The following is a 21,564-nucleotide window of genomic DNA, read 5'->3' on the forward strand; positions in this document are numbered from 1 at the left end:
TTTCTTTCTTTTTTTTTTTTCATGTTTTTTATTGATTTCAGAGAGAGGAAGGGAGAGGGAGAGAGAAACATTGATTAGCTGCCCCCTGCATGCCCCCTACTGGGGATTGAGGTGGCAACCGGGACACGTGTCCTGACAGGAATCGAATGCATGGGACAATGTTTAACCAATTGAGTCACACCAGCAGGGCAAGTCAGTTTCTTTTTTTAAAAATATATCTTTATTGATTTCAGAGAGAGAAAGGGAGAGAGAGAAAAAGCAACGATGAGAGAGTCATTGATAGGCTGCCTCCTGCACACCCCCGACTGGGGATGGAGCCCGCACCCTGGGAATCGAACCGCCATCTCCTGGATCCTAGGTGGATGCTCAACTGCCGAGCCACACCCAGCCGGGCCAAGTCAGTTTCTTTTATACAACCATCAAAACACAGCTTTTTAAATGTAAAACCTAATTTAGAAAAAGATTACACTTATAATAGCATATAGAAATGAAGTAACTAGAAAGAAATCTAACCAAAAATGTACAAGCCCTTCCTGGGGAAAACTGTAATACTTTTTTAAGGACAATGCAGATGACTTCTGAAAATGGGGAGTTATAGGTAGACTCAATACCGCAAATATGTCAATTCTCCTCAAACTGACATAGATTCAGTTCGGTCCCAGGAAGAAGCATAACAAGTTTTGGGCTGTTGTTTGCTCTGTTTTGTCGGTTGGTAATTCAATAAGCTGTTCCTGCAGTTTCTATGGATGAACAGAGGACCAAGAATGGTCAGGAAACCCCTGAGGAAAAAGGAAGAAATGGGAGTCTTTTCTACAAGATATCAAGGCTCATCACTAAGCCATGTTCACAAGACCAAACTATATTTGTACAGAAACAGACAAAAACAGAATAATAAATCAGTCAACAGAGAGAACTCTGACAACAGACCACATCTACAGGCAGCATGACTTACAAATTTTTAACTTTACAATGGTGCGAAAGTGATAAGCATTCAAGTAGAAACCAGCTAGGCTAAACTACGATGTTGGGCAGGTTCGGTGTATTAAATGCATTTTCAACTTGTGACAATTTCAACTTACAATGGGGTTTATTGGGACATAACCCTATGGTAAATCAAGCAACATCTGTATATATGAACTTGACTTATGACAGAGGTGATAAGATGGATCAGTAGGTTAAAAACCTTTCAATAAATGGTGCTAGAAAAATTGTTTAGCCAAATAGACAGATACAAAGTTGGAATGTAAATTTTTACAGCCACTTTAGAAATCAACTTGCCACTATCAAAAAGAATTAAAACTGGATATTGTATAATCCAGAAATTCCACTCCTGGTCAAACATGCTGGAAAAAGGCTTGAGTTTTCATCAGAGCTTATGTATTACATAATACTGTTCATAGCAGTATTACATGGAAGGTCAAAAGCTAGGGGACGAATGCAAATCTCTTCTGAAAGGAGAATCTATAAGCTAGTTGTACCATATTAATACAATGGACATACAACATAGAGAAAATGAATGCATGCAGCTACATGAGTCAACATGAGTAAACCTTTCAAACACGGTCTTGAGAAGAAAAAGTACCCAAATAGGACGGACAGTATGATTTCATCTATGTTGAGTTAATAAACATATAAAACAAAACAATATGTAATTTAGGAATGCTTACATCTGTGATTAAATGTAACAATAAAATAAGGGAAGTGAAAATCCTATCATCAAATACCTAGGGTAACTAATACCCTGATTCTCTGGGATGGGGATTGGCTTATGGAGGCTGAAGCATGAAATCAGGGAAAAGCACCTCAAATATTGGTAATGTTCTATTTCTTAGGTTCAGTGATAGGTCTAGAAATTTTAAAAATTGCTACTTTTATACTTTAAATATAAAATATTCCTTTGTATGCATTAAGTATTTAATAAAATCATTGCAGACACACTCTAAGGTCAAGATGGACCCCTATTCAAGCTGAAGCATTCAAAATCCGGTTTCGATATGTGTACACACACTCACAACACACACACACTCACAACGCACACACTCACAACACACAACATACAACACACACTCACAACACACACAACACACACACACACGGAAGGTATGAAAAGATGTATTATTCATAAAATGAGAGCAGAATGGCTCCCAAGCAGGCCCAAAAATGGCTTAGGAGAGCAGGAAAAGAAGACTGGCTTGGGCTTCTACGGTGACCAGGGAAGGTGACTAGCACGAAGGTCCCTGTGCCTGGTTTAAACTTCCACAGGCACAAAGAAAGATCACCTGGGATGTCTTATTGGTGTGCCCATATGTGGGACAAAGGGGGAAAGGGGAGGCTTAAAAGATGTCAAACATCAAAAAATAGAGTCGTGCACTTTATTATAAAAATATTTTAAACAAAAATGTATAGCGAACAAAAGGATATCTGCCATTTTAGAAATACATGTCTACAGAGAAAAGAATGTCACTCCTCCCTCTTAGAAACTACCTCTCCCACTCTTCTCCCAGGAATACTCCACTAGAGGAATAACTATGGTCAAACTGTTAAATTTGGTAGAAATTTAAATTATTTGCTATTCCACAGAATAAACTGAATATCAAGAGGAATTATTACCACAACATAATGAGATATCAAATCCTGTGGAGTGAAAAGAATAAGAATTACTCATGAGTGAAATGATTCATCCTGGGATTATGCAGAGGAAAACATATTGCTCGGGTCTCTGGTACATAACTGAGCCCTAAAGGAACCACTTGCTTTACCATCGTGGGAGTAAAGAAGTTCTGCAGGAAAAAAAAAAAAAGAAGTTCTGCACCTTTACACCCACTCACTGCAAACAAGCACCAGGCCTGAAGCTCTCCCAGAAGAAAGTATTTTATTCCTACTGAAAAGAGACAGACAATGAATGACAACTGTATATCAATTTTTGAGCCACCTACTGGGCACTGCTGCGAATGTAACAATGGATAAGATTCAATCTCTGCTCTTTATGGGCTCACAGTCTCTTGTATTACTTTTGTAGCCTGACGTATGAAAATGGGGATTTATACAAAACCTACAGCCAGGCTGATAGCTCAAATGATAAACTAATCAGATTGCTTTCAACATACTTCAGTATTAAAGAATTCATGAGAACCATTAGGAACCGTATCTACTGCATGATATGTGCTTACAGGAGAAAATACCATGCTTAAGCAGATTTTTAAGCCCAGCCGCTGTGGCTCAGTGGATTGAGCACTGTCCCATGCACCAAGAGTTTGCTGGTTCAATTCCCAGTCAGGGGATATGCCCAGGTTGTGGGCTTGATCCTCAGTAGGGGCGTGTAAGAGGCAGCTGATCGATGTTTCTGAATCACTGATGTTTCTATCTCTGTCCTTCTCCCTCCCTCTCTCTCTAAAAAGTCAATAAAAAGATATTAAAAAAGAAGATTTTTAACCAATAGGTGGGGGGGGCTGTGTGATGAGACTGAATGCATAGATCAGTAGAGCTAAAGGTGAAGAAACAGATTACTAAAATACTCTGCATTCATGAAGACTGGAAACCTGGGATGAGCTAGGAATGAGAAGAGAGTAAATTCAAACTGGAAACATTTAAGGAACTTTTAGGATGAGAATTTGTATACCCTGAAATTCTAAGTTGTTGGCACAAATGAAATGCAAATTTCTTCATCTGCTGATCTTTAGTTGTCTCACATGCATGCACAAGCACACACACACACACACACACTCTTTTGAGTAGGGCTGTTTTAGGTGAAAAAAAAGAGCCAGAGCTCAACATCTGGTTTGATGTATAATATCAGGTCAGCATAATTATAATATAGTAAAAATACTTATTATGTGCCAAGTGGTATTCTAAGCTTTTTACACACACTAATGTATTTAAATGCTTTATAGCAATTAACTTATTTAATAATACTCAAGGCAAACATATAAGTAGTAATATTTTCCCCATTTCATAATGTGAGGTACCAAAACACAGACAGGTTAAGTAATTTGTCTAAGGTCACATTGTAGCTAAGAGGCAAACTGGATTCTAACTTAGGCAGGTTGGTAAAAAGGATGTGGGAAAGACCTATAAACTGAATGCATTCAGTGAAGTAGAAAGAAGTGTGGGTCAATGGGGAGCCTGAGGGCCATGGGCCCTTCTAGAAATTCACAGAAGTATTAGGGAGAAATTTAGTATTTCCATGATTCAGGTATGGGGCTTTTTATCAGTCTTAGCCACATCTTGAAGGATAGAATCACCCCAACTTATTCCCTTCTCTCTCTCCCCCCTCCTCCCTCCCTCTCTCTCTCCCTCCTTCCCCCCCCTCTCTCTCACACACACACACACACACACACACACACACAAAATCGCTCCAGTTTTGAGTTTCTTGATTTTCATCCCTCTGAGAATAAGCAAATATAAAGCTAAGTGTCTGCACTTTATAAACACTTCTCCACTCTACCTAGAGCTCTGGCTCTATCCACCTTACTCTTGTTCAGAAAGCCCCAGATGAAGCTCCTTCATGCTGTTTCCTTGGTTACATACCAATGCTTTTTGCTCAGTCTCAGCCTCACAGGGGTCTCTTGCTGTCTGCCATAGATGTCAGCCTGCCTTTTAATGGCCTCATTACTCCCTCCACACGGTGTCCACATGCAGAAAGTAACCTTGCAGATAAAGTCCAAAGTAAGATGGAGATCTCAAACAGTAGACTAGGCTGTAAGCATTCAACTTTTCCCTGCCTCTCCTCCCCAGCAAGCTTTCCTGCCCCAACCTCCCTTGCTTTTTCTCTCCTGGTTAAGAAGAGTACAGAATCTTCCTGTAGACAGCACTCATACTCTGGGGATCCAGGAAGAGGAAACTAAATGAAAGAAAGGAGAGCAAAGTATCTGGGAACATTTTCACTTAAATTCCAGTTTGACTTCTGTAAAGACCTTTCCACTGAAGTGGCTGTGCATGTATGTAAACATTTGATATGAAGCATACAAATGTGATCACACACATACACACTCCTTATGTGCATCAGAGCTGAGATGCTTCCTCTCTATATGTACTGTTTTTACCCTCACCAGTTAAGGAAAATGAGACCCAGAGTGGTTAAGCATCTTGCCCTAGGTAGCGGACTAGTGTCAAGTTAAAAGGGACTTCGCAACAAAGCTTCCTGCAATGAGGACGCACAACACAGCCCAACCACATCGTTGGCTTCATATGTGGCTCAAAGACCTATGGGAAATAACTTTGTTAGGGTTCAAATTGCAGTTAGGGAGAGAGCAATACCTACCCCATGGTCAGGATAGCCAAACTATACGGTGGGAAAGCAGGTGCCCACAAGTGATAAAGGTACCAGACATCCTGTGTTGGAGTTGGCAGTGATGCCTGAGTGGAAATGGCAATGGGTCTGCCCTTGACCATGCTTTCATCCAGTACCTCCCACTCCTTTAAGCAAGCATCTGCACACTCAGCAGGAAGAGTGGGCTGTGGGCAACATCAAAGTGCTGTGCCACCAGAGACCAAGCAATTCCCCTTCCAAAAGAACTGAATGTAAAAGGAAGTATTTCCTTGTAAACAGAGGTGATGCAGAGGTGAGCAGCTGTGGGTGGCAGCAATATGAACAAATGGTGCTCAAATCCTAACAAGAGCTAGAGGCCAGCAGGCCAGCACCACCGCACCACGAAGCTGGGAGTTGGTTGACTGAGGACTGTAGCTGTGCAGAGGACAGAGCGAGAGCTGATAGGATCAAGATGACCACAGAATAGAAATGCAGGGCAGAGGCCAGGAGTCCAGCAGTCTAAGCTGATGTCCTTCAGAGCAGGGAGCAAGTTCTGATAATGCATACGATGGCCCTGCCCTTTGGGAAATGCCTGAGAGACATTAATGAGGAAAGCCAAAGGTCCTGCCATTTGGCAGATGGGGACTGTTGAAGACCAAGGAGCAAAGTGCTCAGATTGATTATCTTATCCAGGACCACTAACTGGGTGTCCTCAGGTACATTTATGTTCTGAATGCATAAATACATAAATGTATGTGAATACATTGAACATCTCTCTTCATATAAGATACATGCTTTAACGCCTTCATTTCTTGGGTCTCGGTTTCCCCTTCTGTAAGGTAAGATTATACTTACATTCCTTTCATCTCCACAGTTCTGTCTCTGATTAAGTGACTCAGACACTTTGCTGAAACTCTTTCAGCAGAAATGCCTGTTCTTCTATAATGGCCCAGTTCTGTTTGTGCATTTCCATCCTGGTGGCCACCACCCAGGTTCACACCCTTACTGCCCTTCTTCCTGAACTACCTGCTCACTGGCCTTTCAACTTCATCTCCTTCGAGTTATTACTGCCACACTCCTCTTTCCAACCCTACACTTTCAATGAACTTTCTGGTTCTGAAATCTTCAGGGATTCCCACTGCCAGTGTAAAATGGTTGTCCAGAACATGACCTTAACCGACTTGGTCTTCTCTCTCCAGTTACCACTCCACTTCTCTACCTCCCTTAACTGCAAAACATTGCTCAGAAGCCTGCCGCATTAGTTGTTTTCACTTCCTTACTTCCCATTCTGCCTGCAAGCCACTCCAACTTATCCCTATTCCTCCTCTGAAATGACGGCCATAAACCCTGATGGCCTCCATGTCGCTAAACTCAATAATCAGTTCTCTATTCTCACATAAAGTCTCAAGCATCTGACACAGGTGGACACGCCTTGGAAAATTTTCTTCCTTTGATTCCCATGTATGATGTCAGTCCATAATAAAACCTATTTGTGTGGACTTTTAATTCTGATTCTTACCTGGAGACTCCTTTGGAACATATACTCATTTGTATTAAATCTTATTTAGACTGCCACCTTCTTAGGTGATTTTGCCTTATATATCAACATGGTCAACTGCTTACTAAAACACCCATGCAAATAGCAGTATCTCAGAAAGCTACCTCCAATACACTTTTTTGGCTCTGTACCTTAATTTGAGCTGTTACCCTTCCTGAATATTGTGCTCAATTGTCCGTCTGAAAGCAATACTACTCCTTTTCAACCCTGAATCCCAAGAGAACTGATCACTTCCTCCTCTGTGCTCCCTATGCCATGTCCTTACGTCTCTCAAAGTTCCCAAACTCTCCATTTCACTCACTGGTTTATAAACCTGCCTTTATCTACAAGCCTGAGAGTTCCTTGAGGACACAGATTGTCTGATTTTGTGGTTCTGGTACCTAGCCCAGTGTCCACCACTTAGTAGCTGTCCAAGTAATACATGGGAGTTACAAGAGTGACGGCTTGAACAAAACAGGCCTGGAGGAGCAGTAAGAGAAGTTGATGACAGTTGCTGCAGAAGCCAACCATGGAATGAGAACTAGCTAGTGGACACTGCCTGCTGGCCACCCTCAACCCTGGCTTGGCTATAATGAACACAAGCTTGCTCCTTTATTTTACTTTGAATCTGACTGTTGCTAGTACCTCTGGGATGGGGAAATGTGTTCCTCTGAGGCCTCACACAGTTCACATCCATATTTCACCTCATCTAGCTGAAGAAGAAGCCCTAAGACAAAGAGGCTTGAGCCAAGTCCCAGATTTACCATTAACTCACTATGAGGACATTTCAGAGCCTCAGGAGCCCACATAGGTAGTTGTCTGGACTCAACAGGGCTATTGTGAAGCTCAAATGAAGACTCAGCTGGCTGTGCACTCTTACTCACATCTGAACTTCCAGGTCTTCACAGAGTGTCTAGGACTCAAGACGATGCTCAGTGACGTTTGTTACATGAGCAAAATAAGATCAACCCGTTCTGCCTCCTATTTCCCCTAGACTGGTACCAGCATAACTCAGAAACCTTGGAACCTCAGTTTCTCCCTCTTCTTCATTGCCACATCTAATCATATCTGGTCAGTTCCATTTTCAAATCTTTCTTGATTCTCTCTTCTGTTCTATTGTCTCTGCTTGCCTCAGTTGGCATCCTCAACATTTCTCCCATCTGTTGTATCATAGTCTTAGTTTAACCAGACAGGCCAGATGGGAACATTGCCTGAGGAGGGTGGGTGACCAGAGGGTCTCGGTGGCCAGGTCAATCCTAGAGGAGTGTTACTTAAGGTAGTTTGGTTGTTGAGAAGCATTAAAGTCATATTTGAGAAGTCAAGATCATGCATCAATTCTGAGAAGCAAGGTAAAGATTAGCTGCTGAATAACTTAAAGTCCAAATTGAGAAAGATGTGAGGGATATATTGAGATAAACAGTTCAGTACAGCAGCAGTGATCACAGTCATAACAGAATGCAAAAATGGCTTTTAACTGGCCTTGGCATGTGCTGCAGGAGAAGTGGCCTATTAAAACTGCTTCTCTCTGGGAAACACAAGTCTTCTAGGTGCTTTTCCCCCTCCACTGTGGTGCCCTTCCTACCTACCCTCTTACTCTTGAAAACATCATCTTAATGAAACGAATCTTGAGTTTTTCACATCTCTGCTTGATGCCTTTTGATCACCACCACGTCCACAAAGTCACCTCTGAACCTGTCACTTGTCAAGGTCCCAGCTGCCTCCTCAGACTCACTTCCTAGCATTCTTCCGGTGCCACCTTACCGAACCGCATCTGTTCTCCAAAATGCGCTCTCTTCTCTCACACCTCTTGCCATCACACATGTTGGTACCTGTGCTGCTAATGTCCTTACCCATTTCAGGCAGCTGCGACTATCTTATTTGTGCTTCTAGACTCAGCTTCACAATCACTTCCTCGGGGACTCCTTCTCATACGTTTGCACTTTAACACTGCTGACCCCTTGCTACACTTCAACAGTGATTTGAAAATGTTTTCATTAGAACACTTACTACATTCCACTGCTTTTTAATTTAAAAAATTGTGATATATAAAATACAAACAAAAAGGTGCATGTCAGAACCATAAAGTTCAATGAATGATCACAAAGCACTCACGTAACCATCACCCAGAGCAAAAGTTGGCAAACTTTTTCTGTAAAGGGCCAGATGTAAATGTTTTAGGCTTTGCAGACATATGAACTCTGTCACTACTGCTTAATTCTGTTGTAGCAAAAGCAGTGATAGACAATAGTAAACAAAAGGATATGGATGTGTTCCAATGAGACTTGATTGACAAAAACTGAAGGCAAGGCCAGATTTGGCCTGACCAAGATCAATTCCCATATAACTGTTAATTAATGACTATTGCCTGGCCAGGCACGGCTCAGAGGTTAAGCATCGGCCTAGGGTCCAGGAGATCGGGGTTCGATTTCCGGTCAGGGCACCTGCCTGGGTTTCAGGCTCCATCCCCAGTTAGGGGTGTGCAGGAGGCAGCTGATCAATGACTCTCTCATCACTGATGCTTCTATCTCTTTCTCCCTCTGCCTTCCTCTCTCTGAAATCAATAAAGATATACTAAAAAACAAAATTAAGGACTATCTCCTACCTCTCCCAAAAGATAAACACTATTGTGTCCTATGTAGTAATTGCTATTTTTCTTCATAAGTTTACCATTGAAACATGAATCTCTAAACAGTTTTTGATATTTATATAAATGGAACTGTATATCACATATTCTTTCATATTTGACTTTTTTCACTCCATATTGCAAAATTCATCCATGTTATTGCATATAGCTATAATTCTTTGATTTTCATTATTGTAGAGTATTCCACTATATAAATTTACTTTTTTTCATTCTGCTGATAATGGACACTTGGTTGATTTTATTTTTTTATTGTTATGAATTGAATTATGTAGCTATGAACAATCTTATATATGTATCTTGATGCATAGGCACATATTTCCATTTCCACATGAATGCAACCAATTTATATTCCACCAGCAGTGTGTGAAATTTCTAGTTGTTCCACGTCCTTGCCAATTCCTGCTCTTCTTCTTTTTTAAATTTTAGCCATTCTGTCAAATGTGTTGTGGTACCTCATTGTGGTTTTCATTTGCATTTCATTCTCTGATTCATGAGGCTGAGCCCTTTTCACATTTGTATTGGTCATCTGGATATCCTCTTTTGTGAAGACTTTGTCCTTTTACTTATTGATTATAAAAAGTTCATTTTATTTTCTGGACACAAAGCCTTTATTGATTGTATGTGTGGCAAATACCTTCTCCCAGGTAAAATGTGTCTTTTTCTTTATGTTATCTTTTTGATGAACATCAGTTCTTAACTTTAATAGAGTACAACTTATCCATATTTTCCTTTATAATGATTTTTATGTCCCATCTAAGAATGATTTTCCCGCTTTGAATAGATTACCTACTATTATCTAAAAATTTTTAATCTTTTACATGTGCTATATAGCTAATGGAATATTGATTTTATGTGGTATGGGATAGAAGTCAAGATTCTATTTTTTTGCCACGTGAATATTTTTTTGTCCCAACACTATATATTTAAAAGATCTTCCTTTCCCTAGCCAGTTTGGCTCAGTGGTTAGAGCGTCAACCTGCAGACTGAAGGGTCCTGGGTTCAATTCCAGCCAAGGGCATATACCTCAGTTGCAGGCTCGAACCCTGGCCCCAGTCAGGTTGGGGCTCATGCAGGAGGCAACCAATCAATGTGTCTCTCACACTGATGTTTCTTGCTCTGTCTCTCTTCCTTCCACTCTCTCCATAAAGCAATGAAAAAAATATCCTCAAGTGGGGATTAAATAATTATTTGGTTAAATAAATAAAAAATCTTCCTTTACACAGTACTTTATAACGTCTTTTTTTTATCAATCAAGTATTGACATACATGGGTCTTTTTTCCTGGAATCTCTACTATTTTTAACCATGTCGATTTGTCTATTCTTGCTCATATACCTTAATTACTGTCTTGGGCAAATCTCGGTCCTTTGACTTTCCAACTAAAAGATACAGATTAATGAACAGACCAAAGAAAACCATGATGGAAAATGAGAAAGAGCTGCAAGCTAGCAAAAAAATGGAAACACAGCGGTTTTGTATAAGACAACAAGGTTTTTAAAAAGCAGGAAGTCGGCATTGGTAACATATGCAACAGAACAGTCAGAGCGGATAAAGATGAGAAAGTACTGGATTTAGAAAGTGGTGGGTCACTGATGATATCAGTCAGGGAACTTTAGGAAATGGGTAAGGAAGAAGCTCAAGCAGCAAATTCATTGGCGGGGGGGGAGCTGTTAACAGAAAAGGAGAAAACGATTAGTTTTCTCCTGGTACTGTGAAACACTCTTCTGTATGTTATTCCATAAAAATTACTAATATTTATCACAGGAAACAACCCACTTTGAAGGGCTTAGAGTAACTGTGGAACATATATACTAATATGATGTTCTTTACATAACATTCCTACATGGGAAAGAGAATGTATTCCTTGAGTTCATTCCAGTAGTTTTGTTGGGTTCAAGAGCACTGAATCCAATACTTTTGTCTGCCTGACTCCAACTGTGCCTATAAGCCAATTAGTATATTTGACAGGCCACCAGAGATAAGGCGTATAACCTTTCCCAAACAGACTATGTTGAAAATGAAGTGGCCTTGTCCTTGGCCTCATCAGTATAATTGGACTTAATTCTGACTGGAAGGCCTACATCCTGTTTCAAAGCTTTATCCAAATTACGCTGTCTATGGACAAGGCTGAGGACTGCAAAAGCAAACAACTTGCCCCAAATCACACAGCAAATAAAGGGAACTGTCTGCATTCCAACTCACGTCTAACTGATTTCAAGGCCTAACCCTCCCACTGTTATACCAGTGTCAACCTGTGTTCCCCTGAGCAATGGGAATGGTCCCCATTCTCAGGGCACTGCGTGCAAACACATCAAGAACACCATCCAATGTCCTGGGAGCAGTAATACACTAAGGGTGGTGCAAAGCGCTATAGAATCACAAAGGAGAACACAGCTACCACTTTGGGAGTCCCTAACGCTCAGCGGACATTGTGCTAAACCCTATAAATATCCTTAAAACTATGTGAAATACAAATTAAGCCCATTTCACCAACTAGTAAACTGTTGCATGGAAATGACCCAAATTATACAATTACTAAATAACTGCATTTGGCCCCAGTGATCCTGAGAAGCTGCATGCTGTAGGAAGTAGAAAAATGCAGACTTTGTCATCACCAGACTGGGGCTAACATCTGGCTCTGATGTATGTTAATTCTGTCACCTCCTGGAAGTCGCTCAGCCTTGAGGAGGGCTGTCTAAAAACTCCCTGCCGGGCCACCGCGCCCCTGGCGCCGGGGTCCCTGCCTTCCGCCGCCCGGTCACCGAGCCCGCCCACTCCGATCCCACCGAGCGGAGACTCCGCCCCTTCCGGGAGCCCGCCCGCACGTCTTCCTCCAGCCCGCGGGCTCTCACCTCTCCAACTCCGTCACCAACATGGGGGCTCCACAGCGAAGGGACTTGTTCTTGCGCAAGCCGCACGTCACTGCGTGTAAAAACATGACTGAACTCTCCGATCCACGCGCACGACGTGCCAAACGGGCCAAGAGCGGCCCTCCGGCCGCCCGCATCTCTGCAACTCAAGCGCCCTCGGGACGAGGAACGGCCTCTTCGCAGCCTCCGCCTCCGAGCTCGCGGTCCTCGCCCGCGAGACCTCCCCCAGACAAGAGTAATCGATGCATGGTAGCACGCTCGAGCATCCGCCCGGAAATCGCAGCTCGAGCCGCCTGGTTCCGGCACGCGGGGGGATTTAGAGGTTTGCGTTCCCAATCGCCTTTACCGCCTAACTGATCGGGAAACCGGTACCTCCCGTGTTCCATCTCAGGACTAACGTCTTAAAACACTCCCTGGAACTCGATAAAATCAGCCAAGGAAAAAAGTTATTTTATTAAAGCTAGTACTCTAGCCTCTCGCTATTTGTGGGATGGGGAGTTGGCCAGCTTAATTTTTTAAAAAATGTTTTTTTAAGTGCTACGAAAGGTTAGGTTGATTGGTAGCAAACGGTGCACTGTCTTGCTATACTGAACCTTTAATGCTAGTGTTTTACTGCCAGTTAGCCCTTAATCTTAAATCATTTATGAATGCCTATTTTCCACTCATTCAACAACCGTCCAGCACACCTTTTTGCGGGTCATTAGAAGGCTTAAGGAGAACACAGATGAAAAGATATACTAGCCCTGCCCTAAATTAGCTGGCAGTCTAATGGGGAACACAAATGTATGCCTAAAGTACATGGGTAGCTTAGGAAACAGACCCCACATGGGTGGTTGGCCAGGGTGAGTCAGAGAAAGCCTCATCTATCAAGTATTATTTGAGATGACGTAATAGTAGAGAGTGCAGGTGACATAGAGTAACATTTCCCACGGTATCCCTGAAATCTTTCCATCTGTCCTTGCCTCTCTATTGCCACTGAAACACATCTGGTTTATTTTATTCTTTCCATCTGTTAAAGTAGCCCCTAAGTGGTCTCCACAGGAGAAATTCCTAATCTCCATTAACACCCATGTCTACAGGGCTCTGGGGTCAAATATGGAAAGGAAAAAAAGGGAAGAAACCTCATGGTAATTTTCAAGTCTTATCTCTGACACTGCTGAAAGTTACCTGAAAGATATAAATGATGACAGGATTCTCCTGCTTTTGCCTACAGTATTCATTCTGATTTTCTTAGCAAGGAATTTCAGGCCTTTTGTAATAATAACTTTGACCTGATTCCTGCTACTATCCCCTTTTCACTCCAGACTCCATCCTAGAGGAGACATCATTCCCTGAGCGTCCCATGAAGTTTCACAACTTCAAAATGCAGCTCCAGGGAGACCATGTTCATGAAACCTCCCCAACTCTGCAGGCAATGTATATTAATCCCTCCTCGGAACCTTTAGCGCACATATATAACAAAGCACTTATTGTAATCTATTATTTTTTATTTATAAAGTCAGTGCCTTTTACTCTATAGAAGAATATAAGCAACATGAAAAGAGGAGTCTTACTGTTTGAATGCCCAGCATCTAGAAAGTCCCTCGTAGCAAGTGTTCAATGTTCATTAGACGAATGATGATCTGGATGATTTTAGTAAAAGCCTATGACATTGCCTCGATCAGGTGGGTGCTGTGAAGGAGTTCTGAAGCATGCTTTGTTCAATGGCAATTTCTTCCCTGTTTTAGAAAAAAGACAGCTGGAGTGAGCCAAAGAAGGTAAGCCAAGGCCTTAAGGCTTCTGACTCTGTGTTGTCCATTAGAGGAGCTTGAACTATATCAAGTGGGGCCTGTTTAACATCTTTGGAGTTGCACACTTAGACTAAGCACACTCTCTAGGACACAAAAATCGACAGTCACTGCAAAAGGGCTTAATAAGTGTTGGAAAATGTTTCTGGAATTTCAGCACAGGATTCAAAACAATCCTCTTCATAGGTGACTCCCCAGCTGCCTTTAACTTTACTTCTTGCACTGCCTTATGCCACATCTCCACGTTTCACCTGTTTCTTTGAGATGTGAAACGTAAGAACAGTTGAATGAATTTGACTCAAGTCAGATTCATGCCTCAACCCAGTAGCCAGAGAGGTACTTGTATGTAAGTCATATCATGTCATTCTTCTGTTCAAAACCCTCCAGTAGCACACCATTCCCTTCAGAGAAAACCCAAAGGCCTTAAAATGGCCAACAAAGCCAATGATCTGTCTCTGCCCTTCTCCCTTTACCTCTTAATTTATCTCTCCCATTATTCTCCCCTGAATCACTTGACTTCAGTCCTACTTGCCTCCTACATTTTTCCCAACTCAGGGCCTTTGCACTGGCTGTTTTCCTCTGCCTGGAGCCCACATATCCCAGATATCACATGGCTAACTTCCTTCCTTCAGATGTTACTCAATGTCATCTCAATGAGGTGTACCTGAGCACCCCATTTAAAACAGACTCCCAAGTTCTGTCATCTTTCCTTACATTTACCCCAGTAACACTCATCAATTTCTACCATAGAATTTACTTACATGTTTATTATGTAATATCTATATCTGGCTACTAGACTATAAGGTCCGTGAGGGCAGGAATCTCTTTCTATTGTTGACATTGCCGTATTCATAATGGGAGACTGTCGCCTGGCTTATAGTAGTCACTCAATAAACAGCTGTCACATTAATTAATCCTTGCCATCTCTTTTCTGCTAGAATTTGCCCAAATGGAAACCCCCTGATCTGCCTGATTGGGGACTTCCTAACATTTTATTCAGTCCAGGATCTGTAATGTTTTTGCTGCCAATAAGGCACTTTGTGCCTTTCCTTAGACTAATAAGGTAATAAACAAAAATTGATCAGTGGTTGTTTTGCAAAATTCCCACAACTGGGGACCGTATTTAAGACATCCTTATTCTGACTAAACTCAGAGTATAAATGTTTGCATTTCTAGTTTTTTCAAATAACTTATTTTCCTACTGTAACCCTTATGCCTATAAGGAACCTAATCGCTAGCATCCAGGTGTATTTTTCTGCATTGTAACATATCATAAAACTGACTTGAGCAAAGAGGCTGGAAACTGAATTTGAATCTGATATCCATTAGTTGATGAGATCAAAGAGAACTTAAGTGAGCTATTTCTTGTGCAGAGTTCAGTGCAAATCATGATGAATCAGCGTGTCTAACCTTTTAATTCACCTGGTTTTTATTTCTTAATTCCTAGAAATAGGAATTAAGCTCAGGTTAATTCCCATTCCCAGAGAAACACATTATAATTTGGCTCAACCATGGTAATATAATTCCTCACACTAGAGATCACAGACCAAGCTGGAGCAGCCAAGCCTGCCCTGCTCCCAAATATTGGAGGCAGGCAGCAGAATCCACCCTGTGAACCTTCAGAGACTCACTCCCCTTTAACTGACTTGTCAAGTGCCAGGAATCCAACCTCCAAAAGAGAAGAGCCCTTCTATGCTGGTACTTTTCTTCCAGTCCCCTTCCCCCCAGCCTCTTTATCTACCTGATGCAGCAGCCCTGGGCTTTGAGAGATGTATTCATAGAGGTGGTGGGTGGTCTGGGGATGGCAATGTGAAATGTAATTTAAGAAACCAACTCCTTTGGGGTTTTGGGGGGACATTTATCATAAGAGATAAGGGAAGAATAAATTGTTACAGGACTTTGATTTCTGGGGATATAGATTGGGACATGAAATGAAATAAATGTTTATCTGGGTAATACAACTTTAAATGAGTTTATTTCATGATTGTTTCACCAGCTACAAGCAGTTCAAAACTGAACCCTCTCTTTTCCAAGTTTTCATTGCTCATGAACAGAGAGGAAGAAATGGGGCTCGGGATTTGGGAGTGGAGCCAGTGTGTTGGAGGATAAAAGGTGGGAATGCGGTTTTCTACCCATTACATGTTCCAGGAAGACTCTCCCCTGCTCCACACAAAGGGCACAGTGGCACAAGACAAGATGACCTCCCTGTGAAATCCATTCCCTCCTTGGGACCTGTGGTCTGACATAGATCTGGGACAACCCTGTGATCTACTCTAGCCCCCAAACTCAGTGTTGTATGGTCTTAGCTCGCCCTCTGGTGGTGTCAGTCAGTGACTACAAGGCTTTCCCACACCAGGATGATTTCTGTTGAGAGCACAGCTGACAGTGGCCCAAAGTTAAGCCTCTCAACCTTTTAGCCCTCCAAGTCTAGTCTCCACTCGTGATCTAGAGGAAATAAAAACCCCCATTTTATAAACCTTTGTCCACTTTCATTCTGTCATTTGGTAATGCTTCCAGCAGGTTAAACATTGTTTACGTTCAAAAGGCAGAAAAGAAACCAGAGAAAATTATTTTACTGAATTATTTGAAGCAATGGCTTAAGACGGAATGTTTATCATCTGTAAACACATTATTTTCCATCTACTAGTCAATAATAATAATAGCCACTACTTTACCACCTATCTTTTCTTTGCCTGATTAACACAGACAACTACAAAACTCCCATTCACGGATGAGGTGACTGAAACTCAAGTGGGTTATATAGCTTGTAAGATTACACAGCTTTGCAATCTGTCAGGTCTATCAGTTTGCATGGTTTCCCACTGCACATTGCTGTTTGCAGAAGGGACATACAAGATCACTTAGATACATCTTTCCACACGAGATTAATTGCTATTAATTTAATAGATGGCTGGGCAATGTTATTAAAATACTCCTTTAGATGTGATACTTTGATAAGAACTTTTGTTGTCACTAATAATCCTTTTCTATTTAATAATGATAGCTAACATCTGCTGAGTGCTTTCTCTATGCCAATTACTGTTGTAAGAGCTTTACATAATTAAATCACATTAACTCTGTTATCATTCCTGTTTTCCACATAAGGAAACTGGGGCATGACATAGCTAAATAATTTCCCCAAGATAATGCATGTATATATTAAATATATCCATATATATTTAATTTATACAATATAATGTTCCTCACTATGGTTCCTCTCTAGTTCCCTGTGACAGAAACAAGCTTATTTGCAGAGCATTTGGGGAGGGATGTGGTGCTTTGCAGGAGCTGGGGAAAGCTGACTCTCGGTGCATATGAAAGTAATGCGTTTGAGGGAGAGGGGGGCAGAAGAGCATGCGTTGGGAGGGTATTGGTTAACAGCAAGAGATCCAGAAACAGAAAAACCAGGATCCATTGAAGCTGGGCCCTACAGAGGGAAATGGCCAAGTGAGAAGAAGATGGAGTGCCCATGATGGACGTTATGGGAAAGAGAAATTTAGTAAGGAGACTTCCTGAGTTACTCATTGTATGGTGTGCAGTGTAAACCTTCTGTTCTCTATGAAATCTTCAGTAAATTTTACATTGATTACTAATACTTTGTGTCAGAGAGCCGAGTATTCTTTAACGTGGGGAACTCAGAGACAATGATAGAATATTACCAGTCAACTGCGTTATAAACTGAAATGTTCCCATGGATTCTCAAAGGCAAAAGATATCAATGTCTTAAATCAATCTATTAATTTCTTACGAGCTTGGAAAGATCTTCCACAGCAAATCAGCTCAGAAAGCATTGTCTCTGGTGTTGTGGTTGAGAGAGGAGAGAGAAGAGATTGGGCAGGATAATTAAAAGAAACATTCTCTGCCCTTGAGGTTTACAGTCTTACCAAATCCTAATGTCACCCTTTTAAGTGAATATCCCTGTAAGTGCTGAACTCATTTATTAGTTATAATAGTTGGTTGTTTTAAATATCTTTATTGATTTCAGAGAGAGGAAGGGAGAGAGAGAAAAACATCAATAATGAGAAAGAATCATGGATTGGCCGCCTCCTGCACACCCCCTCTGGGGATCAAGCCCAAAACCAGGCATGTGCCGTGACTGGGATTCAAAATGTGACCTCCAGGTTCATAGATCGACACCCAACCACTGAGACACACCGGCCGGGCAGTTATAATAGCTTTTAGTGGGTTCCTTAGAATGTTCTACACACACAAAGTCATGGCATCTACAAACAGAGATCATTTTACTTATTTATTCCAGTCTAAATGCTTATTTCCTTTTCGCCATCCCAATCGACCTGGCTAAAACCTCCAGTTCAATGTGGAATAGCAGTGATGAGAGCAGACATTCTTGTCTTCTCCTTTCTTAGAGGCAAACACTCATTCTTTGCTTATTAAGTTTGATGTTAGCTGTGAGTTGTTTTTGTTTTGTAGATGCCTTTAATCAGGTTGATGACGTTTCTTTCTACTCCTAGTTTATTGAATGTATTTATCATGAAGAGAGGTCAAATTTTGTCAGATGTTTTTCTGCGTCTGGATTACGATCATATAGTTTCTTTTTTGTCCTCAATTCTACTGATATAGGGTATTACATAATTTTTGAATGTTAAATCAACCTTGCATTCCTGAGATAAGTCTCACTTGATCATGATGTATAATCCTTTCAAAACATTACTGCATTTGATTTGCAAGTATTTTGTTGAGGATTTTTGTATCTACATTCTTAAGAGGTGTTGGTAACTTTATGATGTCTACCTCGTGATGTTTTTGTGTTAGGATAATACTAGCCGCACAGAATGAGCTGGGAAGTGATTCATTCTCTTCTATTTTTTGGAAAAAGTTTGTGAAAAATTGGTATTAATTCTTCTTTTGAATATTTGGTAGAATTCACCAATGAAGCCCTCTGGGTCCGGCCTTTTCTTGTGGGTTTTTAAATACTAATTCAATTCTCTACTTGTTATAAGGTCTTTTCAGATTTATATTCCTTCTTAAGTCAGTTTTGGTAGTTTGTGTCTTTCAAAGACAATGATAGGACATAACTTAGATAATCTAAATTATCTAAGTTATTGGCATATAATTGTTCATAGCATTCCCTTATAGTTCTTTATTTCTCTAGGGTTGCTAGTAGTGTCCCTTTTTCATTCCTGATTTAATAATTTGAGTCTTCTTTCATTTTTTTATCTTGGTAAAACTAAAGCCTTGCCAATTTTGTCAATCTTTTTAAAAACAACTTTTGGTTTTATTGCTTCAGGTATATTGCAGCTATGTCATCAGGTGCAAGTACGTTAAATACTGTCCTATCTACCTGGAGAACTGACTCCTTTATCCCTCTTTATCCCTGACAGTTTTCCTTGCTCTGAAGTCTGCTTTGCCTGAAATTAAATATCCACTGCTCCCTCCTTCTCCCTTATTTCCCCTCCTTCCTCCCTTCCCTTTTCTTTCTTCAGTCATGTCTACTCTGTGGATGACCCCACCAAAGGCATTCTTCATTTCTGTTCATTTTTGATTTCTAGAATTTCCTTTTGATTCTTAAAACTTCCATCTCTCTGCTTACATTACCCATCTGTTCTTGCATGTTGTGTACTTTTTCCATTAGCGCTCTAAGCATATTCATCAGATTTTAAATTCTCAGTCTAATAATTCCAACATCCCTGCCATATATGAATCTGATTCTAATGCTTGCTTACTTTCAAACTGTGCTTTTTCTTTTAGTATGCCTTGTAGTTTTTGTTGTTGAGTTGGACATGATACCCAGCTGGACTGGGTAAAAGAAGCTCCAGTGAATAGGCCTTTAATGATGTGGCAGTAATGTGTAGGGGGAGGGTAACATTCTATAATCTTATGATTAAGTCCCAGTCTTTTAGTGATCATGGGCCCCTGGGATGGACCTTCACAACTGCTTCTCAGTCTTCCTCCCGCCACTCCCATTTAGGTGAGAAAGGAAGGCTGGAGTTGGGTGTTTCCCTTGCCCCATTTGGTTAGGCTCTGGTAAAACCCAGTGTGATTTGGCTCTAGCAAAATAAGTTTCCTTTGAGGTGAGGCTTTTGTAAAAGAGAACAGAAGGGGGGGGGCATATTTCTGAATGATTACTTTCCCCTTCCCTGCTGGAAACACAAGGATATTTTTCTCTGATATTCACTGTGAGAACCTGGTGGGCTCCAGGAAGTAAAACACAAAATATGCCCCCAGCCTGGTCTGTTTTTTAACTGCAAGTTAGTCATGCTCAGTCTCTAGTAATTAGTCAATTACCCTTTAATTATTCCCAGTGGTGGTTTCCCCTCCAGGGAAAGTGTGATTTTCTGTATTTGCCTCAAGTGCTCAGGGTGGTGGTTTTGTCTTGTGACCTTAGTCTCTCACGCACTCAAGAAGTCATGGATTTTCAGTTTTTCAGCTTTTTTCTATGTTAGGATGGCAGTTAAGACTTCCAAGGTTTCTACAATGTTGAACTGGAAACCAGAAATCTATTTTGTTTTTTAAGAAACTGCCAAAACATTTTCTAGACTGATTGTACCATTTATCATACCAGCAATGTAAGAGATCTAGTTTCTCTACATCCTTGTCAGCATTTGGTATTGTCAATTTTTAAAATTTTAGCTGTTCTAACAGATGTGTAATGATTTATCAATGTAAACAAATTTGTATTTCTCTAATGGCCAGTGATGTCAAACATTCTTTTCATGAGTTTGCCATTCATATATCCTCTTCAGTAAAATGTCTCTTTGTCTTTTGCCCGTTTTCTAATTGGATTGTTTGCTTTTTTTAACTGTTTAGTTTTCAGAGTTCTTTATATATTCTAGATGTGTGTCTTATGTGGCTTACAATATTTTCTGTCTGGGGATTGGCTTTTCATCCTTCCAAAAGGGTCTTTGGAAATCAGAAGTTTTAAATTTGATGAAGTGTCCAATCTATCATGTTTTTCTTTTATGAATTTTTTGGTAAGAACTATATACTAGGTCCCAAAAACTTTGTTTTTTCCTAAAAGTTTTATGCTTTTTACATTTAAATCTGATCCATTTGGAGTTAGATCCTATATAAGGAGTGAAGCTTAAGCAGAGGTTTTATTTTGTTTTGTTTTTGCCTATGAAAACCAATTGCCCCCTCAGATAACTAAGTCTTATGAGTCAGCTCTATCACAAATTATCACCACTAGATAATCAGCTTGCTTTGCTTTTTGCTAACACTGACCCACTGAAAATAGGTATTATTTATTATTTTGTTGTTGCTAATCCTCACCCGAGGATATTTTTTCCATTGCTTTTTAGAGAGAGTGAAAGGGAGGGAGTGAGCGGAAGACAGAGAGAAAGAAAAACACTGATGTGAGAGAAACACATTGACTGGTTGCCTCCTGCATGTGCCCCGATCAGGGCTGGGGATCAACCTGCAACCCAGGTACCTGCACTTGACCAGTAATCGAACTCAAGACCCTTTGACACACGGGCTGACACTCGAACCACTGAGCAACACTAGCCAGGGCAAAAATAG

At 40.9% G+C, this 21,564-nt stretch overlaps 2 protein-coding genes across 6 annotated transcripts in view; both read right to left on the minus strand.

Moving 5' to 3' along the window:
- SLC8A3 (solute carrier family 8 member A3) overlaps positions 1-13,933 on the minus strand; it is a 163,883-nt gene extending 149,950 nt beyond the window's left edge. Inside the window, exon 1 of one of the 3 annotated variants that reach the window (XM_081121301.1) lies at positions 13,852-13,933. The gene's annotated coding sequence lies outside the window, so the exon portion shown is untranslated. Of the gene's footprint in view, positions 1-4,527; positions 4,605-12,280; positions 12,367-13,851 lie in introns of those variants that run through there. The other 2 variants (XM_081121299.1, XM_081121300.1) reach the window with 2 other exon arrangements.
- LOC308549083 (cytochrome c oxidase assembly protein COX16 homolog, mitochondrial) overlaps positions 1-21,564 on the minus strand; it is a 38,523-nt gene that overhangs the window by 998 nt on the left and 15,961 nt on the right. Inside the window, exons 5-7 of one of the 3 annotated variants that reach the window (XR_013997712.1) lie at positions 13,852-14,016; positions 12,281-12,350; positions 4,528-4,646 (exon numbers count right to left, since the gene is read on the minus strand). The gene's annotated coding sequence lies outside the window, so the exon portion shown is untranslated. The remainder of the gene's footprint in view (positions 1-4,527; positions 4,647-12,280; positions 12,351-13,851; positions 14,017-21,564) is intronic. The other 2 variants (XR_013997711.1, XR_013997710.1) reach the window with 2 other exon arrangements.

This window comes from Miniopterus schreibersii, assembly GCF_964146895.1.
Source record: "Miniopterus schreibersii genome assembly, chromosome: 1".
Classification (NCBI taxonomy): domain Eukaryota; kingdom Metazoa; phylum Chordata; class Mammalia; order Chiroptera; family Miniopteridae; genus Miniopterus; species Miniopterus schreibersii.